The 24,536-nt window shown below is 34.7% G+C and overlaps 1 protein-coding gene across 3 annotated transcripts in view; it reads right to left on the bottom strand.

Moving 5' to 3' along the window:
• Positions 1-24,536, bottom strand: part of HTR2C (5-hydroxytryptamine receptor 2C) — a 336,239-nt gene that overhangs the window by 299,513 nt on the left and 12,190 nt on the right. For all 3 annotated transcript variants that reach the window (XM_043458646.1, XM_043458645.1, XM_043458647.1), the window contains exon 2: positions 7,884-7,945. The gene's annotated coding sequence lies outside the window, so the exon portion shown is untranslated. The remainder of the gene's footprint in view (positions 1-7,883; positions 7,946-24,536) is intronic.

The following is a 24,536-nucleotide window of genomic DNA, read 5'->3' as shown; positions in this document are numbered from 1 at the left end:
GAGTCCTGACCCTTCAAATGCATCTTGTTCTGTCTGATTTCCTTAATCATTTCTATTCTCTCTCTCCCTCCCAGGGCACCAGTCCTCCCTTGAAATTCCAAAATGTGAAACTTAATAGCATCCCCCGCCCCCCACTTCTCATTCTGCTCACCTGATTAAACATGCATATAAGGAATCCCCATTTCTTTTGCGCTTTCTCCACTCAGATAGGCTTGTTTTCTTGCAACACTCCTGTACTTTTAGTTTAGAAACCACTAATGATGTTGCTGTATCTCTCTCTTTCACAACTTCCCACTTCTCTGTCCAGAAAACAATTACTTCTTCAAGGCCTAGCCAGTGTTTCCTACAGAACCTATCTTACCGCATACCTTCAGCCTGTTGACTTTAAAAAGATGCACAACAGGAGAGTTGTGAGTTAAGTTTTATTTGGAGCAAAATGAGGACTATAGCCCAGGAGACAGCATTTCAGATAGCTCTGAGAAACTGCTCCAAAGAGGTAGGGGGGAAGATCAGTATATATGTGATTTTGGTGAAGGAGGAATACATGCAGTCAAGCACTGCTTGACTGTATTTTTGCAGGAGGTTTCTGCTAGTCATGAGAAGCAGATGTCACCATGAAGGAATTTAGTGCTTTTCTAGACATAAGGAGATGCAAGAATTGGGCTCATAAAATCAGCTTCTGAAAATCTCTTAGCTCTCTGAAGACCTGTTCTACCAGTTTTTCCAGAGCAGAGAGTGCCTCATTTCTGATCTCCAATCTGAACTCCCTTCAGTGAGTGTTGAAAATCAGCAGCTGAAGCAACACATGATTTAATCCTTGTAGAGGCAGATGGCAAGTGCTAATTTGTAGTTGACAAGCCTCATGCAAAGTTATCCATTGGTACTTTATGAACGAGCAGAGTGGTCAGCAGACTACAGACTATTTTTTATGGCCCATGAGCTAAGAATGGTATTTACATTTTTATATGGTTCTGAAAATTTTTAAAAAGATTAATAATACATAATACTAAGTGAAAAGTGTATGGAATTCAAATTTCAGCCTTTATAAAGTTTTCTTTGAACCCAGCCACGCTCATAAGAGCCGAAAAGTTTCAAGAGACCGTATGGTCCACAACATCAAAAATATTTACTACCTGCCTGTTTACATAAAAATAAAAAATTTGTTGACTCCAGCTCTGTTACCTTGCTGCGCCAAATGTAGGCCAGCAGCATCAACATCACCTGGGAGCCTGTTAGAAATGCAAACTCTCTGTCTCCTTCCCAGACCTACTGATTAGATTTACTGATCTTTAAATGGATCCCCAGATGATTCTATCCATAGTAATTTCTGCGAAACATTGCTCTGGCTCTCATCATGCTGTCTTAAAATTGTCTATCAATATTTTAAAAGATAAAAAAATGGAAACATGACTATGCTGTTAAAAATGTATGAGTTACTGCAGATGTATGTAATTTAAAACAAATTTTGGGCCACTGCAAGATAGTGCAGTGCAAGATAGTACAATTCAGTGGAATAAAACTACAGTGTGAGACTAAAGCAGAAATAAGAAAGCCAGGAGGAAACATGAACCAAGAGTTAGACCACTTGACAATGTACTCATTTAGTAACATCACATTTCAATTATATTTATATATATTCCATATATTCATATAATCAATGATTATTCATAATTAAATTCAATATATATTGAATAGTCTATTTTAAATTAATTTTTGTTGAAGTATATTGATTTACAATATTGCATTAATTTCTGCTGTACAGCAAAGTGACTCAGTTATACACATATATACATTAATTTTTATATTCTTTTCCATTATGGTTTATCCCATAATATTAAATATATTTCCCTGTGCTATACAGTAGGACCTTGTTGTTTATCCATTCTATATGTAATAGTTTACATCTACTAACCCCAAACTCCCAGTCCATCCCTGGCCAAACTCCTAATCTTTTTTTTAATGTGTAAGCCTCATTAGCAATAATCCTTAATACGTTACAGGTTATGCTATAATTAATTTGCCATAAATTTGAATTTTCTTATTTAATAATGCATAGCAGTGATATGATTTAGTTATGTGAATATGAAGTTCTTGGTGCATGAAATAGGGTAAGAGAGACCTATTCAATATCCCTGTTGGACCAGTCAACAATTCATATGTGGCATCAGGCATTTATAAGTGTCAGCTGATTGTATAGCTAACATTACATTTAAAGTCATGGCAATACTTTTACTATTATATTTATCAAAGTTAGTTGATAGCTCACATCTGCAACCCTATGGTAACTGAGGGATCTGTTTTCACCAGGATGCAATATTTATAACTAACACTAGCTACCACCAGGGGGAGTAGAAAAATCCTCTGCAATTGAACAGCCACATATTAACCACCTCAAAAGGTTAAACGAATGACTTTTTAAGAGATACTGCCTATTTGTTAATTCAATTAGTCAGTCAATGAATTGTTACTGAATCATATGCTGAGAACTGTGCTAGATGCTAAAAATATAATATTGAGCAAGCAAATAACAGTCCCTGATTTTATGGAGTTCACATCTAATGGAGGACATGGCAGTCTTCAGCTAATCACAAACGTAATGTATAATTATGGACTGAGTTAAGTGGTATGATAGAAAGTTATACAGAGTTATCTATGCGGGTATTTGACAGAGGAAGCTGACTTAGTCTTGGGAGGTAAGGTAGGCAGGAAGTCTTCCCTATTCCCAGAAGAAATATCTTTCAGGTTATGTTTTAAATGCTTAATAGAAGTTATCTGGTGATGTGTTAGGAGAGGTGGGAAATGCAGGAGGTTTTCACAAAAGAAGAGAAAGAATGATGAGTTCAAGGAATTGGAAGTATACCATGTAGCTGAAGCAGGAGGAGGCAAGGGGAAAGGGTAAAATATGATGCTGAAGAAGTTGACAGGAGCCAGATCAGATGGTTTCCTATAAACCAAGATAAAGATATGGGCCTTTATCCTAAGAGAAGGAATTGGGAGAATGAATTTGGGGATGCAAATATATAATTGGATGAAGATTAGTTAGAAGCCTATCCCAGTACTCAGACAAAACATGATGGAAAGCCAAACTGGTATGACGACAGTAGAAATGGAGTAAAAACATTTAGGAGCTAAAGCTGACAGGAGTTAGTGATGAATTTGGTTATGGGACATAAGGGATAGGAAGATGTGTAAGGATGACTGACAGTTTCTTGCCTAATCCAACTATTTAAGTGATAGTGCCATTAGCAATGATGCTAAGAAACTTGCAAAACCTTGAGAGTATGTTCTCACATAATCAAAACCCTATGAAGTCAAGGGGAATATTCAGTGGAATGCCAGTTAATTATATACAGGTTTTATTGAATATACCACAACTATTTGATTTTCATATGTTCTTATTGTCTTATTAGTTTAGTACTAGTTTATTAGTATCTCTAAATATGCAAATAAAGATATTTAATTTTGAGAAAGCTAAATGAATGACCGTACCTAGATTTGCAAAGAAGGAATATTTCAGAAAGCAGTTGGTAGCAAGCTAACCTATGCAGTGTATTACTTGTCTGGATTACATGTTTAATTTTGGTGGAGGTAAAGTAATTTTTAAATAAGACTAAAATGTAATAGAAACATGACTCAATACACAAATATTCATTTCACACAACAGAAAAACTTCCACTCCACTAAAGTATCTGTATTTGACTGTTTTAAATGTGGTATTATTTAAATTAGAGCAATATGTACTAAAGTTAAGACTAATAAATACTTTAAGAGTGAAATTAAAAAAATCAACATTTTTTTATGTCATAAACTCTTTGACCATGATGTCTTCTATATGACATGTACTAATCTGTTTGCTGCAGTTACTCAAGTTATTCCCATATTTTATATTTAAGGAGGTGTAAATGTTTTAAAAGTGTATACTTTAAAGGTGTAAGCATACTTTGAAAGCCATATGTCCAAAGACAGAAAACATATGTGTGAAATTATTTTACTATTATTATCTAGTTGGATGGAAATGTAATTCTCCTTTGAAACTGCTTGACTACTAACCTTTCCAAAATAAAGTCACTTTCACTTTTGAAAAGTTGACATAGCTTAGAATGTGTACATTCTAAACTATGTTGTCAGCCTTTGTGGATTTTGGTGCAGGCCACTTAAGAGTGAAAAATACATATGGTATGTAGTTTTTCAAGTTATCAATTGGTTAAATTTGATTATTAAAATCAATAAATATTTCTTTAAGTATTTAGTTAATGCAATGTTTTTTACTAAATTATTAAAAAGGACCACTTAATTTTTTTAATATTAATAAAAGTAAAAACTGTGTGTCATGTGGAATTCTCTTATAAAGGCTATAGTTTTCCTATGCTTTAAATGTGTAGATATATTCATTTACTGAAAATCATGCCCAATTGATCACCTCTCTTCTAAAAGTGACATTATTTTACCATTATTAGTTCAATAGTTATTATTAAACTCATTATTGAATATATTATTAAATGTATATTATGTGCAAGATACCATATTAGTTTCTGTAGGTGATGTAAAAGGCATATACTCCACATAGGACACATTATATTCTGCTATTTCACACTCAATTCTGTACACTTTTCATGGGTTTTGATTATTTATTATTTACTTTAACCAAGTAAAGAGTTGAAGAGTGATAAAAAACATACTTATTTCATTAAATCCAAGAAATTAAACTCTTTGGGAATAAAGCAAGTACAGTATACTGCAAAGTAAAATACTGGAATTGTCTATCAATGTTGGTAATAGTTAATTTTTGTTATAGTCTATTTAAGTTTTAATTTATTATTAATTTTTATTAGAGAAAATACTGCATAATAGTTTCATATCATAGAACTCCTACTGAAAAAATTCTAAGTGAATTTGTATTTATTTGTAGTAACAGAAGGCCACATAAATAAGTTTAAAAGATAAAATCTTAAATTGTTAATATGTGTGTCAAGAGAGTGACAAGTATAAATCCTGTCATGACAGCATAGAATCAACGTATGTACACCATTTCTTCATCACATTAGCATTTTCTGTTAAGAAGCTTTAAATGCTGATATGGCTTTACAGAAAAAAAAGATAATGTTTACCTTTGATACTTACTGATATTACAAACCTTATCCAGCTCGGGAGAAGCACAGTTGTCCAGCTGATCATTTTTCACAGGAGACATTGTATACATTACCTAAATTATTACCTTGACTATGATATATATATTTCATGGTGACATAAGTAGGACTTTAGGGAAGGTTTTATTAAATTCGAATGATAGCTGGAAACAAATCAGGTCAACTGACATTTTTTAAATCGATTGACTCTTATATAACTTAAAATAGCCACAGAAATCACCAGGTACCCAATATTTTTAAGAATTGGAGACTATCAGGTTGTGGATGTATATATATACATTATACATTATAATATAACTCTTGGTATTCTTCTATATACAGTAAGAATTAACACATTTAATACTAACAAAATTATTTACCATAAATAACCAGTCTCTAACCTTTTATATTAAGTTGGCTATACATATATTTTTCATGTCACTAACATGCCCTGACAAAGCCAGCCTTTCGGAGAAGTGAAGTAGGCAACAACCATGTAAGTGAGATTTGAGGCATGTTTTCTCTTTCAGCCCATCAAGAAATTTAGCTATTGGAGCCACATTTTCAGTGTTAAAATATGCCTCTCTGGATGGGATCTGAGTTATTAGGTATTGCCTAGGATGAATTTGTGTATTAAATCTTCTTGATAAAAGCAAGATGCCAGCAGGTATGTGTACAGAGAGGGTTGGGGTACACACACCTGGGAGAAGAGTCGAGTGATCATAATGGAGACAGTATGGTAAGGATGGAATAGTACTGAAACAGAGATACTAAAAATGAAACTGTCTTAACATCACCTTCTGCCAAGGCTGACCTTGGTCTCTGCTACCTTGATCTTTACTTTGTCCTAAGGCAAGGCTTATGAGGCCATTGATTTATGTGAGATAGCCTTGTGTGAGCACAGTTTGAAGCTTGAGAGTGTAAACTTACCTGCGTGTGCACCTTAACCTATTTCTCCAACAGTGAAAACATCAGCAGGCAAACTCAGATCTTCACAAACTTAAAATGAGTGACTTCCTGTGCACTGCCAGGACAGCTGCTGGGGCTCTTTAAAATTTTACATATTACACTATTTGAATGTCAATTTTTCCTCTATGGAAAGCTGGCTTTCAGTAACTTTTTCAATACATATTAAACAAAGGAAGTAAAACCTTTGTCATCATCATAAGTGAAAGTCATTAAAAAACAAAGCAAGGCAATTTAATGGTTGCCATTCTGACTACTGGTATGTTTTAATACAGTAATTTTAGTGCAACTGTCTGGATGTCAAAATCACCATTTTCTTCTTTTATTTCTTGATTATCAATAATGTATACAACAGACATTCCCAATCATATTCCATTTCCAATCTCTCTCCAATTTTGATAGAGTTCTACTCTCCACTTTATTTTTGTATTATTTAATTTCATTTATATAATGATTTTATATTAATTTTATACTAAAAGAGCTCTTTAAATTTTTTTTTGTCAAAGAGAGTTACCCTCCATGATTTTATCTGTTCTTCCCCCAAACTATCATTCTAAAAACATTTTGTGGTATTAAATATATGTGTAGGACTCTAACAACAATTAAATTTAATCGAGAATCCCCTGTTTAGTCTGGAGTTTAAAATGAGGACCACATGTTGACCCACTTTACCTAACTTGTAATATATTTATGCAATCAAATCATCATGCTCAGGAAGTCTATAGAATGCCAAATGGCCCATTCTGTGTGTATGTATGCTTAATCCCTCAGTCATGTCCGACTCTTTGTGACCCCATGGACTGCAGCCTGCCAGGTTCCTCTGTTCATGGGATTCTCCAGGCAAGAATATTGGAGTGGGTTGCCATTTCCTACTCCAGGTGATCTTCCTGACCCAGGGATCGAATCCGCATCTCTTGTGTCCTGCATTGGAAGGCAGATTCTTTATCACTAGTTCGACATGGTAAGCCCCATTAAAATAGCATGAAAGAAAAAGAGTTAGTTGCTCGATTGTATCCGACTTGTGGGACTCTTTGCGACCCCATGGACTAACCCACCAGGCTCTTCTGTCCATGGGATTTCCCAGGCAAGATTACTGGAGTGGGTTGCCATTCTCTTCTCCAGGGGATCTTCCTGACCTGGGTATTGAACCAAAGTCTCCTGCATTGCAGGTGGAGTCTTTACCTTCTGAGCCACCAGGGAAGCCTAACCCATTCTCTAGAGCAGTTTTTTCAGCATTTGTAACTTGATATCCCCTTTTGAGAAACAAAAGTTCAGTCTTTGCCCTCATTTATCCTGAAATTTTCAGGTCACTCCACCAAGAATTTTCAAGAGCTTTGTTTTCTAAAATGTATTATAAGAAAATAATAGCTGGGTTTTGTATGCCCCAATATTGAATATTAAGACTTTGTTTAAGGAGAAAACAGAATATTCACATTTTGTCTTCACTAACTTAATTGTTCTTATGCTTATTTTCTATTTGTTTAATATAAACTGTGATAGTGATTAACACTTTGGCAAGGGTGTCTGTTTAACACATTATTTGATAATAAGATAGACTGAGACTTTTGTTTTAGGTTGCATTAAAATGTTATTTACCAGTTAAATAATATGTAGTATGTCACTAATATGCAGTATGTACTATGTAACATGTAGATGTAGTATGTCACTAATTGCAAATGTTTTACTAGTTCAGAGGTAGGTCTAAAGAGGCTAAATAATAGGAATCACCTAAGTATAATGGTTGAATATTATTGCAAATAATATTTGGGGCATGTTTATGGGAATACTTACAATTATTTTTGAAGGATGGTGATAATTGGCCTATAGATGCTCATGGATATTGGCTGATAACCCTAAAAGAAAGCATTTAAAAAAATGCAGTAAGAACTCTATAAGTAAGGCAACTATTCATGCTATTCACATATAAAGCATTAACAGGAAACAATGAGGCTGATATCCATTAGTGACAGAATAAAGACAGTTTCATTTATACAAAATGAATTAAAAAAAATTAGTATAGCAAGTACATCAGTGTCAGTCCTTCAGTTAAAGAAGAAATTAAATATCAGTTAAATGTTATAAATGAATCGGCAAAATTCTAAGCTAAATATTAAGTTAAAACATCATTTCATATAAAATAATTACAGATCAGTAGTACTTAAGTGCTAGCTATATTACCCATATGTATTAAAACAATACTGATAGCTGGAAAAGGAAATAACATTTGAAAAATCACCATTTCCATATCAGTTATTTTAAAAGTATCAATTGACAGTATTTATTTTGAGATGTGGAAACAAAATGAAAACAAATATTAGCTAGCTACATCTTTGCAGTAGAACAAATAACTTTGGTGTAACAACATTAATATTTAGCATGTTTTAAGTATAAAGAGTTTCCCAGAGCATACTAAACATGACCCAAAAGTTTTAAATACAAAATATAAAGCTGTGGAACCGACTCAGAACCCCAGAGTTGATATAAAGATTAGTTTAAGTTGAAGATATTTTGAGATTCAATATATTCAGAAAAAAAGCCACCTGGGAGCTTCCCTTATCTGACTAAAAGCAACAACTTCTGGGAAATGAGGCTTCTATAAACCCCCTCTCCAGGGGAGTTTTATGGCTCTTGAAGATAGAAAGACCACTCATACATGTATAGACAAACATTACCACAATCTTATAACCTGTCAGTTCTCCTAAAAATCCATGTGTCTTTCCTAATGAAACCTATTTGTTTTTTCCATAGAAGCAATTTCTTACCCTTCCTTTTTCCCTACTAAATTAGGTATTTATGCCTTTAACTTGAACCATTAAACAAGCCAGCTGCTTTCTTTTGTGGCTTCATATGCATATGAAATAAACCTTTTACTTCTTTTAATCTCTCCTTTGTCAGTTTAATTTGCAGACCTCATTTACTGAACCCAAGAGAGTAGAGAGAAATGTTTTCCTCTGCTACAAAGCTAATTCTTTCATTCAACTAAGTAAGTAAAACAGTATGCTGTAAAGACCATTTCTCCTGTGATGAGAAATACATATGAAATGTTAATTACCATACTATTTGAAACATTAAAATATTATATTAGCTCATAATCATCAATATAAATTAGCATTTAGCATGCTTAAAGCATAGTATATAATATCTGTGTGATAAAATTTAAAGCCACAATTTAAATAATTTAATGTAACTACCCCTTTAATCATCCAAGATACAATGGACCATAAGAACAAATTGTTAAATTTTTCATTCCTATAACAATAAATAAAAATAATTGTTCTGAATTCAAAGTTGTAAAAAACAACTTGGATGAAACTTTGCTGATTTACTCTAACTTTCAGAAAATACATTTAATGTTATAAATTAAAAAACTGAACCAGTATTTTCTCTCTTTCACAGCTCCGAGTAGCACAAAGATTTATTGAAATAACTATGTGAGAACACACAATCACATTAAACTTCTATTTTAATGAAATGGTAGAGGACTTATAGTATATAAAAACAATTTCTTCAGGAAAAGGGATGTAGAACTGGTTCTACCTAGTATGTTTCAAGAAGCAGAGGTACAAAATTAGTGGCAATCTTGGAGCAATGGTGAGACTCCATGCCTGATGAAGAAGTTGATGGCAAAGTTATTAGTCTATACAATAAGAATTTTACATAGCAATGCTGTAAAGCATAAAACCTTTTAATACACAGTAATGACATGTTCTACCTGCTGTAGCATACACTTAATTTCACTATCCTGTACAAGTTACCCTTTCAGGGACTAAGACATTTGTGGTCAGAAGGGAACTGCTGCCAATGGAATTACAGCCCCCTAGTGTTAACTGTGGCTATTGCAGTCAGAACAGTATTAGCTGTGATTGTGGTTATGCCATTTATTTGTGAAGGATTTATTTATTTCAAATTCCCACCCCACCCCTTGGGGAAAGATTGATATATCTCATAATGAAGCATTTCTGCTCATTCAGAAAAAAACAATATGATAATTAGAACAATTTCTTCAAAATCTATTAACTGAAAATATACTTTCAGGTGTTTCTAAAATGTTAGTGTTCAGTTCAGTTCAGTCCATTCGCTCAGTCGTGTCCGACTCTTTGTGACCCCATGAATCGCAGCACACCAGGCCTCCCTGTCCATCACCAATTCCCGGAGTTTACTCAAACTCACGTCCATCGAGTTGGTGATGCCATCCAGCCATCTCATCCTCAAATGATAGTGTACATGCCTAAAATTTTAATTAATTTTGAAGAAATCTGGAATACCCTGCTGCTGCTGCTGCTAAGTCGCTTCAGTCGTGTCCGACTCAGTGCGACCCCATAGACAGCAGCCCACCAGGCTCCCCCCCCCACCCCCTCCAGTCCCTGGGATTCTCCAGGCAAGAACACTGGAGTGGGTTGCCATTTCCTCCTCCAATGCATGAAAGTGAAAAGTGAAAGTGAAGTCGCTCAGTCCTGTCCGACTCCTAGCGACCCCATGGACTGCAGCCCACCAGGGGCCTCCGTCCATCGGATTTTCCAGGCACTGGAATACCCTAGGGGAAATTAAATCTTTTTCTCAATTTCTGTGTCTCTTCAGCCCTACTTGATTTGCTCCTCCCCGGCAACCACAACATTCTTTATATTGTTTTGCATCTATCACACACTCTCCTTTCCCAGCCTTTTTCTCTCATTTGTACATAAGTCTAAGATATATTTTCTGTTCTTTTTTAATCTATTTTTAATTGGAGGATAATTACTTTATAATATTGTGTTGGTTTCTGCCATATATCAACATGAATCAGCCATAAGTATACACGTTTCTTCCCTCTTGAACCTCCCTCCCACCTCCCACCCCATTCCACCCCTCTAGGTTGTCACAGAGCACCAGATTTGAGGTACCTGTGTCATACAATAAAATCCCACTGGCTATTTATTTTATATATGGTGATGTATGTTTCAGTGCTACTCTTCTAGTTTTCTGTCATTTTAAGTTTCTATCCATCTTACTGAATAGTTCTTTTTTTTTTTTTAATTTCTTTCTGACTTTTATAGATTTTTCTCTTTTGCAGGCTACTGACTCTAGATAGAAAAGAAAGCTACTTCTGATCACAAACTCACTCTGCATATCAATCCAAACACTATACAATTCCCTCCCACAAAAATAGCATAGGATATTTTTTAATCTCATATATGCAATCTTATTACCTCCTAGGCTATTTATAATTGCTTTGAAAAGTGACATTAAAGGTAATTTTGTGATTGTTCAATCTGGCTTTTCCTATGAAAAGTACTGTTATTTTGCTTTCAGCCTACCCTGAAAAACGATATTACAAAATGGTGGTTTCAATTCAAATTGTACTTTTAAAGTCCTAAAATCTCTGTGAAATATTTAATGGATAAGTTTGCTGTTTTATTTTCCCTCAATTGAAATAATGGGGGAAAAGTAGGCATTTAGAGTGCAGTGTCTATCAAAGAAATGCCTATCTTAATGTGGCTAAGAGTCATCACTAAAATTCCAGTACTCAATCCTGAGTTGGATGAGGAAATGCTAACATTACGAAAGAGCTGAATGTACTTCTTCAGAATAACATGGATAGTCCACATTTAAAAATAAAGGGTCTTTTTTCAGGATTAAAACACGACCACATTTGAACCAAAATGTACCCTTTACTGCCCACTTTGACATTTAAAAAATCTAATAAAGCATAATTTACATGTAATAGAATGCACATATTTAAAGTATAGTCCAGTTTTGATGAAGGGGTACACACCTCTGTAATCACCATGCTGATGAAGATGGAATGTTTCCATCCTTCTGCTCCATTGTAGTCATTTCATCCCCACCCCCTTTCTCCAGGCAACCACTTTCTTACTTTGATCACTATAGATTATTTTTGCAGTTCTAGAAATTCATAAATTGAACCACACAGTACGCTCTTCTCCTTTTTAATTTCTTCTATCTTTTGTTCAAAACATTTTTTCTTTCTTTCATGGAGTCTTATTTACAGACTGTTGAAAGCAAACATATCACCTTGCTTTATCCTGTTGATTTAGTAACCTTACCTTTCTCTTCAAGTTACCATGGATTCTTTAATATCTCAATCTTTGTCTAACACAATCCTGCCCTTAAAAGCATGTATGCCAGAAAAAAAAGATTAAAACAAGTGTTGGGGGATGTAAATAAGATTTTTAATATAAATTTAAATAAAATGTATGTATTTTCTTAGCCATTATAAGATTGTTTGTTTTAATGGGGAGTTTATTAAATAGTAAATGTGTGTGTGCATGCTCAGTTGTGTCCCAGACTCTTTGCAATCCTATGGACTATAGCCTGCCAAGCTCCTCTGTCCATGGCATTTTCCAGGCAAGAATACTAGAGTGGGTTGCCATTTCCTTCTTCAGGGGGTCCTATGCAGGAATCGAACCCATGTCTCTTGTGTCTTCTGCATTGGCAGGCAGGTTCTTTACCAGCTGAGCCACAGGGGAAGGTCTAAATAGTAGATACCTATATAATATCTTGGGTAGAAAGTACCAGTTTTTTTTTAATTTATTTTTTAATCGGAGGATAATTGCTTTACAATGCTGTGTTGGCTTCTGCCATACAACAACTTGAATCAGCCTTAAGTATACATATGTTCACTCTCTCTTGGACCTCCCTCCCAAACCCGCCCCCCGCCCCCCGCCCCAACTGCATCCCACCCCTCTGTGTTGTCACAGAGCACCGGGTTGAGCCCCAGTTTTTATGTTCAGGTTTCATGTACTTTAAAACATTTTTTTGATGTTGGTAGCTAAAATGTACAACAACTGAAAGTTCCAGGGCTTCCCTGGTGGCTCAGAGGTTAAAGCATCTGCCCAGAATGTGGGAGACCCGGGTTTGATTCCTGGGTCGGGAAGATCCCCTGGAGAAGGAAATGGCAACCCACTCCAGTATTTTTGCCTGGAGAATCCCATGGACGAAGGAGCTTGGTTGGCTACCGTCCAAGGGGTCGCAAAGAGTCGGACACGACTGAGCGACTTCACTTTCACTTTACTAATGTGCTATAGTACACCACTATTGTAAAAGAATAATGCAAAGCCAATCAAAAGGGAGGCAGTTTTGCTTCATAAATATCTTCTGAATAGGTGTAACTTTAAGGAAGCATGTTCCGTTTTAGAGATTTAGAAAAAAACTGACGGCAAGCTTGAATCAACTGCTTCTTATGGTATTCAAATAGTATATACACAAATAGCATATACATAAACGTTTTCTGATATAAATGCCTCATTTCTGGAAAGGATAGTCATGTTTGGCAAGTGCTGACTGGATAGGATTCAATAAATGAAATAAATGGACTAGCAGTTTAAGTTTGTGCTAAGTCACTTAGTCGTGTCTGACTCTTTGCGACCCCATGGACGGTAGCTCACTAGGCTCCTCTGTCAGTGGAGTTCTCCAGCAAGAATGCTGGAGTGGGTAGCCATTCCCGTCTTCAGGGGATCTTCCCAACCCAGGGATCGAACCCACGTCTCCTGCATTGCAGGTGGATTCTTTATTTTCTGAGCCACCAGGCAAGAATTTGAAACACGTTTTCCTAATTAATTGCTTTTGAACACGAGTACTTTGAACACCTCCCTTTTACTGATTGTGCAGGACTAAAATAAATTTAGTAACAAAAAATAAGGATAATAGAAGCTCTGATACAAAATTTGTTAACATTTAGAAGTGTAAAACAATTAAGGATTTAGACAGATAAGTCAAGAACGTATTGCCTGGCTCCAACCACAAATTTTCTTTTGTTTTGTTTGCCAAAGCCTCTTAGTATATAAACAACCTCTGCCATTCCCAGCAGGTACATCTGTTAAAAATCTGCAAGTTTTCAGAATAAGCAAATCTATAGTGACAGAAAGGATCCCTCGTTGCCTAGAGCTGTCTGAGGGAGGAAGGGATATAGAAACTTGAGGAGTGGAGAGTGACTGCTATTCTGCATAGGGTTTCTTTTGGGGGCAAAACTGTTCTAAATTGTGAGGATGGTTGTACAAGCTCTACAAGTATACTAAAAATGAGTTGCATATTTTAAAATGGGTGAATTGTATAATATGTGAATTTTGCCTCAATGAAGCTGAAAAGATCTTGAGGGTAAATCCATTACTTCAAATGAAAAATCTTAAAATAACTTTGAAAGATTAATTGTATTATTTAAAAATCTATTGGGGAATATATTGATTTCATATAATAATAGCATGAACATTTATACATGTAAGAATCATTAAAAGACACGTTTTAGTTTAAAATAATAATTCTAATATCTGAAACTGCATGTGTAAATGTGTCATTTTGTAGTGATGGGTAAGCTGGGTCTGGACATTAAAACGAAAAACTAAATGACAAATATGGCAAGATGACTAAAACATTATGAAACCTTTTGCTTTTAATTGAATAAGAGACATTCAAAGGTCAATTTTTATCTAGGCTTTTTCTCGCATCAGCAAATATTTATTGCTTATATATAATGAGAATGATGTGAACTTTTCTATTTGACATGACTCTTTGATCTTAATACCAAGCCATATATTCCAGTGACTTCTCTGGTGAGGAAATGTCAAGTCTCTAAGCATTTAATAAATGGCCAAGTAGAAGAAACTCTACATTCTTTATTATGGGCAAAAATTGTCTTTGATACTTCATTTTGACTTCTCTAGTCATGTTGATATTCATTAAAAGTTATTGGGGAAGGGCTCTGTACCTTGTTATGCAAATTTATATCTTCCTTTCAGCTTTTCTTTTGTTTAAACTGTACCAGCATATATATATATATATATTCACAACTGGTGGTTTTAATTTAAAAAAATAAATAAAAAAAAAATACAAGACACTGAATTCAGAATTGAGTTACAAACTAGTGACAGATTCTAAATAATCCATAGGGTTTAGCTCTGATTAGTATTTGGAAGCTGATTCTTAAAATATTTATAGAGAGCAGGTGGATTTATTTGGTATGCTTAAATTTTATTTAAAAAAATCTAGCCATAATATTTACTCAACTTGAAGTGACAAACTCCACTGTAAAAATTATAGGAAAAACTCAATACAAAAATACATTGTCAATCTGAAGCTATATATCATAAGAAAACATTTTAAATTTATAGAAAGACAAGGTGGAGCTTTTCAATTTGACATTAATTGATTTGCATTTAAAAGGCAGGTAGCGTGCTTAGATTTGAGTTTGTTAATTATGAAAATATATGACTATTATATGAAATTAAATTGACTATTAATATGAAATTAGATTAAAATAAAATCAATTATTATGCTATTAAGATCAGTTCAGTTCAGTTCAGTTGCTCAGTCATGTCCAACTCTTTGTGACCCCATGCATGCCAGGCCTCCCTTTCCATCACCAACTCCCAGAGCTTACTCAAACTCACATCCATTGAGTCAGTGATGACATCCAACCATCTCATCCTCTGTCGTCCCCTTCTCCTCCCGCCTTCAATCTTTCCCAGCATCAGGGTCTTTTCAAATGAGTCATTTGTTCATACCAGGTGGCCAAAGTATTGGAGTTTTAGCTTCAATATCAGTCCTTCCAATGAATATTGAGGACTGATTTCCTTTAGGATGGACTGGTTGGATCTCCTTGCTGTCCAAGGGACTCTCAAGAGTCTTCCCCAACACCACAGTTCAAAAGCATCAATGCTTCGGTGCTCAGCTTTTTTATAGTCCAACTCTCACATCCATACATGACTACTGGAAAAACCTTAGCTTTGATTAGATGGACCTTTGTTGGCAAAGTAATGTCTCTGCTTTTTTTTTCATTTATTTTTATTAGTTGGAGGCTAATTACTTTACAATATTGTAGTGGTTTTTGTCATACATTGACAAATAATTTCACAATTTGTATGGAGATAAAAAAAAACCTCGAATAGCCAAAGTAATCTTGAGAAAGAAAAATGGAACTGGAGAAATCAACCTGCCTGACTTCAGACTATACTACAAAGCCACAGTCATGAAGACAGTATGGTACTGGCACAAAGAAATGTCTCTGCTTTTTAATATGCTGTCTAGGTTGGCCATAGCTTTTCATCCAAGGAGCAAGCATCTTTGAATTTCATGGCTGAAGTCACCGTCTGCAGTGATTTTGGAGCCTTCAAAAATAAAGTCTATCACTGTTTCCACTGTTTCCCCATCTATTTGCCATGGAGTGATGGGACCAGATACCATGATCTTAGTTTTCTGAATGTTGAGTTTTAAGCCAACTTTTTCACTCTCCTCTTTCACTTTCATCAAGAGGCTCTTTAGTTCTTCTTCACTTTCTACCATAAGGGTTGTGTCATCTGCATATCTGAGGTTATTGATATTTCTCTCGGCAATCTTGATTCCTGCTTGTGCTTCATCCAGCCCACCATCTCTCATGATGTACTCTGCATATAAGTTAAATAAGCAGGGTGACAATATACAGCCTTGACGTACTCCTTTTCCTACTTGGAACCAGTCTATTGTTCCATGTCCAGTTCTAACTGTTGCTTCCTGACCTGCATACAGATTTCTCAGGAGGCAGGTCAGGTGGTCTGGTATTCCCATCTCTTTCAGAATTGTCCACAGTTTGTTGTGATCCACACAATCAAAGGCTTTGGCATAGTCAATAAAGCAGAAATAGATGTTTTTCTGGAACTCTCTTGTGTTTTTTATGATCCCATGGATGTTGGCATTTGATCTCTTGTTCCCCTACCTTGTCTAAATCCAGCTTGAACATTTGGAATTTCATAGTTCACGTATTGTTGAAGCCTGGCCTGGAGAATTTTGAGCATTACTTTACTAGCGTGTGAGATGAGTGCAATTGTGCAGTAGTTTGAGCAATCTTTGGCATTGCCTTTCTTTGGGATTGGAATGAAAACTGACCTTTTCCAGTCCTGTGGCCACTACTGAGTTTTCCAAATTTGCTGGCATACTGAATGCAGCACTTTATCAGCATCATCTTTTAGGAATTGAAGTAGCTCAACTGGAATTCCATCACCTCCACTAGCTTTGTTTGTAGTGATGCCTCCTAAGGCCCACTTGACTTCACATTTGAGGATGTCTGGCTCTAGGTGAGTGATCATACCATCGTGATTATCTGGGTCCTGAAGATCTTTTTTGTATAGTTCTTCTGTGTATTCTTGCCACTCTTCTTTCTTTCTTTCTTTCTTTCATTTATTTTTATTAGTTGGAGGCTAATTACTTTACAATATTCTAGTGGTTTTTGTCATACATTGACATGAATCAGCCATGGATTTACATGTATTCCCCATCCCGATCCCCCCTCCCACCTCCCTCTCCACCCGATTCCTCTGGGTCTTCCCAGTGCACCAGGCCCGAGCACTTGTCTCATGCATCCAACCTGGGCTGGTGATCTGTTTCACCCTAGATAATATGCATGTTTCGATGCTGCTCTCTCGAAACATCCCACCCTCACCTTCTCCCACAGAGTCCAAAATTCTGTTCTGTACATCTGTGTCTCCTTTTCTGTTTTGCATATAGGGTTGCCACTCTTCTTAATATCGTTTGCTTCTGTTAGGTCCATACGATTTCTGTCCTTTATGGTGCCCATCTTTGCATGAAATTAAGATACAAAAGCAGAATGGAATTTCATGATATATATAGTCAAAATATTTCTTATGTTATTGTAACTGCTTTTTTCCCTAGTAAATATGATTTTGGGGAACTTAATGTGAATCTCTCTGGTCTTTTTTCTTCTACTCTTTATTATGTGCTAGGTTATTCATGTACAGTATATATCCTAGGGTCATCCCTCAAGGCACAAATTATTACCCTAATTTTTAAGATGAGAAAGCTTAGATTCTAAAACCTATTTAAAGTATTCTTTACAACTATACCCAACTACGCTTAGAAAAATTGCTTACTATATATTAAAGAGTATATAGGTAAGAATATTAATCAGTCCAAATATAACAATAATCTTTATTGAAAAACACCATCTTCCAAAGCTTTAACTGTTTAAATCTTTACATACTAAATGCTCTTAGTCACAAAGGTCTCTAAGTAATTTGACACAAATTACTTTAAAAAAGTAATTTTTAAAGACTTTTTAAAAATATGATTCATTTCTTCCATTTTCCTAATTCATTGCCAATTGCTATCATTAGATAACATTTTGCATACTTTCCACCTTTATTTCTGTTAGTAAATGATTATTATCTCACCTTTAAAAATGAACCGAGATCTTTGAAAATACATGCATTCTGGATTTGTATAAGTTAATATATGACTAATATCTCCTGAATTGTCTTCCATTTAGTTTTCTCTGAGAATCTGTCAGTGACTAAGTAATTGTTATGTTGAGAGTCTGTTTTTTCCATGAGTATTTGGGAAACTTTTTAAAATTTAAGGCTGTTAATCAAGGTGCCATGAAAATAACATACACAGCCTTTGTAGTCAAACAGTCTTAGTTTTGGTTCCCCTCCATTTAACTATGTATTTGGGCATATGACTTAACCTTCCTATGTTACCATTTCCTATTTATTATGGTGGTGGTTAAAATTACATAAGCTGATATACAGACTGTCAAATGCACTGACTGGAATATTATGGGGCTCAATACTTGTAAAATTCCTTTCCTTTCCTCTCCTCTTTTTACTAGAGGTTCCCATGATTTCTTCCCTGAACCATCTCCTACCTGGAAGATTATGTTCTATATTTACTATATAGTATGGTAAATATAAATAATTAAAGTAATACTATAGTTTAAAAGTTCTGACACAAGGTTGGATGAATAGAAAATTGATTCCACTGATCAAAACACACATTGAGGATTTTCTTAAGCTATCCATTTTCCTCCTGGTTACCATTTCCTCTAGTGCATATCTAAGTGAAAGTTAACTATTTAACATTTACTTCCAAGATACATGAATGTTTCCATTCAGTTTCAAATCAATCCAATATTTGCAAAGTGTGCATGCAAGTGAATAATGGAAAAAGGGTCGCAGAAGTTAAACAGACTTCATTCTATAAAATGTACATTACCTTTTATATCATGCCATTGATCTCATGATTGTTTATGTTATGATTTCATCTTTCACCTAAGCTGTTGTACACAGATTGTCTTTAAAACCCATGAAGGTCACTGGTTTTTTTCTTATAAAATGACATAATGGATTAAAGCTGGAATTCTGTAGATAGTGACTCATGCTTGCATTTGTACATTTTAAAAGATGCAATTTATAGAAAGGAAACATCCAGCCTTGAGCTGTTTCAGATTTCAGTTGCTCCAACAAATTAAAAATGGCTAACATAAATAAGTGCACATGACCTGTCAACTAGTCAGTCATCTAATTTAAACCTCAAAAAAAAATCTCTTATTTGTATTTTACATGTTTCTTTCCCTCATTGTGAATATATAGGTGTAATAACATATCTCATAGAAATATCTTTACCTATATGTCAGTAAGAATTAAAGTGACCATTTTTAAAGTATTCACATACTTGTACTAACTTTCTAATTATTGAAGCCAAGAATGTAAATGTACTTTCTGTTCATTCTGAATTTATTAAGCATGACACACTTCTCAAGGACAGTACAATGTAGTAAAAATTTTAAAGGTGTTCATTTAATATGCCACATAGCCTTCAAGAAGCAGTGGGCCATGGTGGAAAAGAACCTGATTTCAGATTTAGTAGATTTGGGTTCTCTTTGTAAGCTTTGCCAGTAATTAGCTATGTGACCTGGAACAAGCCAGGAACCATCTCTAAGGCCTTAATTTTTTCATTTTTAAAACACAAACAGTATTAAGTCTGGTACAAATGCTATCGGTATACTTTTGTTCTATTGCTTTATTAAAATGGTTAGTACTTAATGCATTGTTGCTTTTATAAATTCATCCATGCATTTAGGAATTATAAAGTACTTTGCTAACATTCCTTAAATTATCAAACTCCATAAATAATCTAATTATCAAAATGACCAAATTCCATAAATAATCTAATAAAACCTCATTTGATGTCAAGCACTGTCACTTGATATTCAGACAATTGATTCTACCTGGGATTGTAAACTAATGCTCATTGTTTATTTACTTACAAGATAAGCCAAGGTGTAACTGAGATATCTAAGGGCTTACTAATAACAAATAATTGACATGACTCCTCTGTGTAAGAATCTTACTATTTCCACTTGCCTTGTTCGATTAACCTAACCCATTTCTGGACAGACAGGAAGTACTAATGAACTCATGTTTGCTGACTCATTCTTTAAGTAAATTAAGAGTGACAGGATTGAGCATGAATGACTCCAGACTCATGGAGACTTTTTTTTATAAAAATATTATCCGTCTGAAAAATTGAGTCAGTAAAAAAGAGATTTGATCTTCATATGTTTAGGTTATAGTGAAAAAGTCACCTTAGAAAGTTTATCCAAATTCATATCCTTCTTTAGGCTTTGGGGCAAGGGGTTTTTATATCAGAATTTTAATCTCACATAATTTCTTTTTTAGGGCTTCTCTGATGACTCAGTAGGTAAAGAATCTGCCTGCAATGCAGGAGACACAGGAGACAAGGGTTTGATCCCTGGGTTGAGAAGATCCCCTGGAGGAGGAAATGGCAACCCACTCCAGTATTCTTGCCTGAAAACTCCCTTGGATAGAGGAGCCTGGCAGGCTACAGTCCAAAGGTTGCGTAGAGTTGGACAGGACTGAGAGACTAAGCACGCAATCTCTCTCTCTCTTTTTTTTTACTTCCTTTTTTTTCATTTATTTTTATTAGTTGGAGGCTATTGTATTACTTTACAATATTGTAGTGGGTTTTGTCATACATTGACATGAATCAGCCATGGAGTTACATGTATTCCCCATCCCTATCCCCCCTCCCACCTCCCTCTCTACCCGATCCCTCTGGGTCTTCCCAGTGCACCAGGCCTGAGCACTTGTCTCATGCCTCCAACCTGGGCTGGTGATCTGTTTCACCCTAGATAATATGCATGTTTCGATGCTGTTCTCTCAAAACATCCCACACAATTTCTTTTTTATCTATGTTCCTCCCTGAAATTTCTCTAATTTAACAGTGGCCTTTTCCTGCCAAATCCTTTATGTAAAGTTTATATACTGTAGCTCTAACTAGACTCTAAACTACTGGAGATAAGAAGTAAATATTGTTTCCTCTTCTGGGAGGCCCTGGAGTACTGTCAAATGTCTTGCACAGAGCAGAAACTTAACAATCACTAAATGAAGTAAAATAAAGTTGGGGAAAAACTAGGAGCTTCATTTTGAAGATTCTGTGATAAATATGATCCTTAGATATTCTCCAGAGCTTTGAATAATCAATTCTTAAAATTTGGATCTTTGTTCTTTTCTCTATACGACTTTCTCTCCACTAGAAAGTTTTGACATTCAGCTAAACCAGACTGGTATGAGTTGCTTTAAATTCCTTTACCTCCAGGCTTGACCTGTCTCCAGAGATAAAATATATTTTCAGCTATCCAAAGATCCACCATCATCTGATGGTGTATGTCTCACCATTAACTTAAATATACTTAAATCAGTACCTAGTCCCTAACTGACTTTTCTCACTTTGTGTATGTAACCTGAATGTCCCACCCCTTGGATGGTTTCCCTTCCTCTGTGTCAATTCAAACCCTGGTTACCCTTGGGTTCCAGTTCAGTTCCTGTCTTACAATAAGATGCCCTTAATTATTTCTCTTTCTTCACTTGCATATGGCACATAATTTATTACTTCATTATATAATGTCTCAATTTTTGTTGCATGTCTATATCTTTTATCTTATCAAATAAAATATAAGTCCTACAGTAGGAATTATAACACACAAGAAATGTTCATTAAATACTAGCTTGACAGTTTTGAGTCCCTAAAAATAAATACTATATTCTCTGCCATGTTTTTCTAATGTCAGGCATAATTAAGCTTCAAAAAATACATTTTTAGTGATGATGATTAAAAATCTATGTGGTTGCTCAGCTAGATCTGAAATAGGCTCCAGTGCCACAGACTGAAACCTGGCTGAGGACAAAAGTTTGAATAATTCTTTTGAAATTATTATATACCAAATGTTATAACTTTTGATTCATTAAAGATGGTAATAAAGGAATTAGATATTTTTCAGGGGGATGTAATTAGAGATCAAAGTAAAATACAAGGAGAAGTCAAGAACAAATCATAAATGACCCTTCCTTTGTTCCTTCTTGCTATCTGGGGTTACCTTCAAAGACTCAGGAGTTGTAAATACAAATAGAATAAGCTGAATACTCCTCATAAAAGATAGATTTTGATACAAGGGAAAAGGATTATATAAAGTGCAATTAAAGACCTCCAGATGAATATCTGTTCACTAATTTTCTTTTCGTGTGAAGTCCTTTATAAAGTAATAGCTTATGTGTCCAATTAAATCTAAGAATATATTAAAGGAATGAGATAATTTCTAATTAGGAAGCTCAATCATAAACTAAGCATTGACGATGTTGATATTCAGCAAGATATTAATGAAATCCCCATGAAAAATTATCCACTGAAAACTGACTTTGGAGTGAAATAATTCAACAGTCTATCAAATTTTATTTGAGAACTAATAGGAACACCTATACTTTATCAGAATTTTCTTCTAAAAAAAAAAGAGCCTTTCCCAATATTTGTATTTAATGCTATTTCAACCATACAAAGTATTTTCTGTTATTAGGGCTCTTGTTATCACGGGAAATTTGAACAGTGGCAGGGCTAGTGGTTATAAAATAAGGAAAAAGACAGGTTGAAACACTCGATTGAAATATTGAAAGAGGAAATCAAAGAGGGCTTGATTGACTTTCAAGAAACCATCCTTGGCTAAAGTACAACTGGACAGCTAGCCTTACAATTTATTCTGCGGGAAGAGATTGGATTTTTTTTTTTAGGTTTTTATCAAAGTCATGTTGCTCATCAATCAGCCTGTATTTATTTAAACCTTGACCATATGCAAATGAATGTCTGCTCCTCTGTAGAAAAATAAACATTTGTCATACGTTCTTTAATTATCCCAAAATAATACAGCTTCCCTCTCTCTCCCTCATATTTGTACCATTTATTTCTGAACTCCCAAATTTCTCTGGAACTAAATGTCCATGGTGTGAGGGGAAGGGGGTATACTGGAAATAGACTAAAATTTTGAAGAACAAAGCATGGATTTATTTGAATCCTGGCTATACATCTAACTCTGTTATCTTGGATGAGTGGTTTAACCTTTCTTATCACTAGTTTTCTCATTTGTATAATCATTATAATAACTCACTAACTCTGTTATGCATGCATGCTCAGTTGCACAGTCCTCTCTGTAGCCTGCCAGGCTCCTCTGTCCATGGAATTTTCTAGACAAGAATACTGGAGTGGGTTGCCATTTCCTCCTCCAGAGGATCTTCCTGACCCAGGGATCAAACCTACATCTCCTGTGCCTCCTGCATTGGCAGGTGGATTCTTTACCACTGAGCCACCTGGGAAGCCCTAACTCCCGGTTATGATTAAAATGAAATGAGAAAATGGATAAAGATATTTTAAAACTCTAAACCTCTATAAATATAAATTTTATTTATTTAAGTCTCTATAAATGTAAATTTTATTAAGGTAAGAAAGTAGTTAATAATAAGGATGTTCAGTGACTTATTATAAATACTTCTGCTATATATATTGCCTGTGTTAGAAAGTAAGATAAATAATGAGAGAGAAGGAAGGAGGGAAAGGACAGTGAAAGAGTAGCTCTTAGGCTAAAAAATCTATAGTAGCAAATAAAGAAAATTAAAAAGAGAAAATATAAAAAGTGATAAAAGAGAATATAACAGATATTCAGTTGATCTTTAAAAAAATGTACCTGTCTTAGCAACTATGTGGTGTTATCAAGAAATTTTGAGTTCTCTGCATGTGATGTGTATTTATTCTTCCTGAAACATAGCTATAGGAGTTAAAATAATGGAAAGTTTTAAACTAGGAAACATAAATATCTCTAATTTTCTTCCTTCCTATGGGTAAAAGAGTTATTGATGTTCCAAGGTTGACAATATGTATCACTGGAATAGTTTGTATTTCTGCATTACTTTCATGTTGAGAAGACTTTTGCTGAAGCATTTTGATCCACTTGACCTTTACTTCTTTTTCAACTTTGTATATCTATTAAGCATTTTTAAATTAAAAAAAAATGTTTTACAACTTAAATCCTTCAAAAAGTAAAATAGTTATCAAGTTATGATTCACCACTCAAGATTACATAGAGATCTTATTAGAGAATCCACTGAGAAAATAAATCAATGATAATTATTCTTTAGCATAATTTCTGTAGCCTAAAGAAGTTAGCTTATGTCTGTTAGAATAACTATAAGATATAACCATGGTTTCTGCAGACACAGCAGGGTATTATCCATCTTATCAAATCATTAAATAACTTCACTTGTAGAGGGTTTGTAACTGTACACAGTTTATCTTAAAACATCAAAAAATCATTATGTTTAATTTGTTATTGATAACCAG

This window comes from Cervus canadensis, chromosome X, assembly GCF_019320065.1.
Source record: "Cervus canadensis isolate Bull #8, Minnesota chromosome X, ASM1932006v1, whole genome shotgun sequence".
Lineage (NCBI taxonomy): Eukaryota > Metazoa > Chordata > Mammalia > Artiodactyla > Cervidae > Cervus > Cervus canadensis.
The sequence above is the reverse complement of the archived record's forward strand: the minus strand, read 5'-3'. Positions and strand labels throughout refer to the sequence as shown.